Here is a 4,354-nt window from a genome sequence, read left to right on the forward strand (position 1 = left end):
ATGGCACGGGTGTTCTTTGTTACATCCCAACATTGAGAAATCCAACAATTATCATTGGAACAGATTTCAAATGAATCATTTGAAAGAATAAACAAGAAAGCGGGGTAAACACAGACTGTGGTAGATGGATAATTAATCTGGTTTACCAAAGTTTTATTAAACCCAGTGATCTCTGCACTGGTATTACTATATCCATAAGAGTCCAGGGAGGCATCATGTATTCCCCAATACTGAGCAAATCTTGAGATGCCAGTAAAAGAAGCCTTTCCAACTGCTCCTCCCTGGATAAAGATCAAAGGATTGAGTTCTGTACAACTGCCATTGACTCCACAAAGCACCCACTTGTGAAAGGGATGCATTCTAATATCCTGTATGAAAAGTCCCTTTTTCATAACAAATTCCTTCTCTGGGTTATCTATCATGTTGGGAGAAAAGAAAAAGGTTTTACTCTGATCTGCCCAATGAGTGATGGAGGATTGACAATCAGACCAAGGCAGGATCAGCCCTTCATCTTCCAAACTACAATGAGGGGCTATTTTTGGTTGGTGTGGACGTTTTTTGTCTGAAAAGTTAGGTGGTAGAAATGTACCATTAACCCAATTTACCTCGTGCCAAAAGGTCCGATTTGTAAAGGTTATCTCTACATTGGAAGTATCTTGGGTTGTGCTCACGCAACCTCCTCTATGCTCATTAAACTTCCCCAAAGCTTGGGCTGTGAGGTTGATACAATTTCCTGGTCCATTAATTCGAAAACATAAAGAACCCTGTTCTAGTAAAGTGGGATTTTCTCCTAATGGTGCTCGGGTTGGGATCATAGGGTAAATATGGAAAATCCACTGTTTTATCAGTAGTAAAGAATTTTGGAAAAACTATAGCATCATAGCGAACTGGCATTGGTTTAGGGAAAGTTGAGAGAATAGCCCATCTCTGCTGGCCCATTATACTAGGAACCTGAGACAAGTTCAGCATTGTCAGGATCAGGAACAGTCCTCGGGAGGTCAGCATCTTCTGCACCATCCTTGATGAATATCCTGGGGATGAGTCATTCCGGCAGCCAAAATGGGTTGTCTTCACTCTGTGAAAAAACACAAACAGCTCCCCAGGATCTGATTAAGATAGGATCCGGGCCTTTCCACTGACCAGTTAAAACATCCTTCCCTTTGACCATTTCTTTTGGTCTATCAGGGTCTGAGCTATGTCGCTCAGCTGCAGAGTGTCCCTGCTCGTCGAGATTCAAAAAATTAAGTGTAAAGAGTGCCATAGATACTGCTACTCTTGGCACTGAGGTCAGAGTCTCATCAACTCCCCCTTTCTGTTTTATAAGATTTGAGTTTGGGGTGGGCACGTTCCACAATGCCTTGTCCTTGAGTATTATAAGGAAGGCCAGTCAAATGAGTGACATCCATTTGATGACAAAATTGTTGAAATTAAGTAGATTTATATGCTGGCCCATTATCCGTTTTTAGAATTGTGGGCTTGCCCCACACACTCCACGCTTCTAGGCAGTGCTGTATAACATGAGAGGCTTTTTCACCTGTTAAAGGTGTGGCAAATATTACACCAGAGCAGGTGTCAATAGAAACATGTAAATATTGATTTCTCCCAAAGGAGGAAATATGACTGACATCCATTTGCCAGACCTGTAATGTCCTGACGCCACGAGGATTTACCCCTACATGAGGAGTAGGTAAAAATTGACAACAGTTTTGACATTGGGTGACAATGTCACGAGATTCTTTCCTGGTTAAAGTAAAACGGTGGTGTAATGTCTCAGGTGTCACATGAAAGCATTCATGAAATTCTCTTGCAGCCTCTGCCTGTGAGGACAAAGCAGCAGCCACGATTCTAGTGGCTTTGTCTGCTAAGTCATTTCCATGAGACATGAGGTCAGGAAGGCCAGAATGAGCTCAAACATGAGTAATATAGACAAGATGTCTTCTGTATAACAAGGCTGACTGAATCTTTTGAAAAATGTGAGCAAGCTTACTAGTTGGTTTAATTAAGCCTGCAACTTCAAGCATATTAACTGCATTGAACACATATAAGGAATCAGATACAATATTGAGCGGTCCCAGGAAAGTTTCAAGGACTTCTAGAACTACCAAACACTCTACAACATGGGGTGATGAATCATTATATTGTTTAGATGTTACTTGGCCATTTACTACATATGCACCTATACCAGATTTGGATCCATCTGTATACACTTCTACCCCATCCGGAAGTGGGTTTTTGACTGTTATTATTGGAAACACTATAGCTTGGCTTAAGGCAAATTGTAAAATTGTATGTTTTGGATAATGGTTATCAATTTGTCCTGAATAGGAGGCAACCAAGACTGCCCAATCGTTGGTTGTTGCTGCCAGGGTTTGAACTTGAGCAGAAGTATAAGGTACACTTACTATATAAGGTTCTTACCCGAAATAAGTAATGGCTGCTTTTATCCCCCTAAGTGCAAGTTGAGCAACTGCATTAGGATACCACTCAATGATTTTTGCAGGGGAAGCATTAGGATGGACCCACAACAAGGGCCCATTTTGCCATAAGACCACTGTTGGTAACTGTGCAGTTTTTAATATGCACAATTCAAATGACTTTGACTCGTCAATTCGTTGTAATTGAGCATCTTTTAGGGCCTTTTCTACAATTTGTAAAGCTTGACATGCAGCTGGGGTAAGTGCTCTGTGGGAGGAGATATGGGTATCTCCCTCTAATGTGTCAAATAAGGGCTTTAATTCTGCTGATGGAATTTTCAAAAAGGGTCTCAGCCAATTAATATCTCCTAACAATTTTTGAAAATCATTCAAGGTATGTAGTTGATCTTTGCGAATCTCTAATTTTTGAGGAACAATTTTGTCAGGATAAATAAGTGACCCTAGGAAGGCTCCCATTCGAGCAACTTGCACCTTTTCGGTGGCCACCTGCAATCCCCATTGCCCTAACGTTTTTATTAATATAAGGTATGCATCTTGCAATAACTCTGAATTTTTATGGCAAATCAAAATGTCATCCATATAAATTATCACCTGTAATGATGGAAAATGTTCTCTAACTGACTTAAGTGCCAATTGTACATACAGTTGACACATGGTGGGGCTATTCGCCATCCCCTGAGGTAGGACCTTCCATTGGTATCTTTGATCTGGCTCTAAGTAATTAATGGCTGGGATCGTAAATGCAAATCTTTACTTATCTTGAGGGCATAAAGGTATAGAGAAAAAGCAATTTTTAATGTCTAGGATTATAATTTCCCAATTTTTGGGTAAGGCAGAAAGTAATGGTAGCCCTTGCTGAACTGGTCCAAACAGATGCATTTGCGCATTAATTGCTCTAAGATCATGGAATAAGCGCCATTTGCCAGATTTTTTTCTTAATTACGAAAATAGGTGTATTCCAGGGTGAGGTAGAAGGCTCTAAATGACCCAAGTGTAGCTGTTCAGAAATTAGTTTTGTGGCTGCTTCTAATTTTTCAGAGGAGAGAGGCCATTGGGGAACCCATACAACTTCCTCTGTAAGCCATGGTATGGGCATGGAACCCTCAACAGCTGTCTCTAGAAAAAATCCAAACCTTGTCTCCCATTATTACCTTTTTGAGGGATAGGTTCAAGTTTACCCTGCTCTCCTTTTCCTAATCCCCTTCCTTCTTTATAGCATATTTTCTTAATCATTCGAACAGCTTGTGGCGAGCATGCATTAGTTAAGGTCAGTCCTAGTGCCTGTAAGATGTCTTTCCCCCAGAGATTTACTGGGAGTGGTAAGACATAAGGAGTGAATCGTCCCATTTGACCTTCAGGCGCTGTCCAGCTCAAAGAACGGGAACTAATAGTGGGACAGGACTGATAACCGAAACCTTGCAAAGAATGTGATGACTGAATAACTGGCCAAGTTTTCGGCCACCAGTGAGAAGAAATAATACTTTTGTCTGCTGCTGTGTCTAAAATCCCCTTAAATTGTTTCCCTTCTATAACTAACTCTAAAGAAGGCCTGGAATCTAAAGGCATTATTAAATAAGCCGAATCATTTCCAATAGAACCAATCCCTCTGGTAGCTTGAGGGACACCAGAAGAGGGAAAACAGCCATGTAGGCTTGGCTGAATTACTAACTGAGCTATTCTATCTCCTTGTGAAATAGAAACGACACCCTGAGGACAGGAACAGAGAACTTGAAGTCCCCCTTCATAATCTTAATCTACATCTCCAGGGTGAACAATAAGACCTTGTAGTGTAAGGGAAGCCCTGCCCAATATTAGGCCGACACTCCCAGATGGCAGAGGTCCTTTATAGTTAGTAGGTATAGGCTGCACTCCCATTTGAGGGATCAGCATGAATTGGGTGTTGCCCTGCGGACTGTGGG

This window comes from Mus musculus, chromosome Y (genome assembly GCF_000001635.26).
Source record: "Mus musculus strain C57BL/6J chromosome Y, GRCm38.p6 C57BL/6J".
Lineage (NCBI taxonomy): Eukaryota > Metazoa > Chordata > Mammalia > Rodentia > Muridae > Mus > Mus musculus.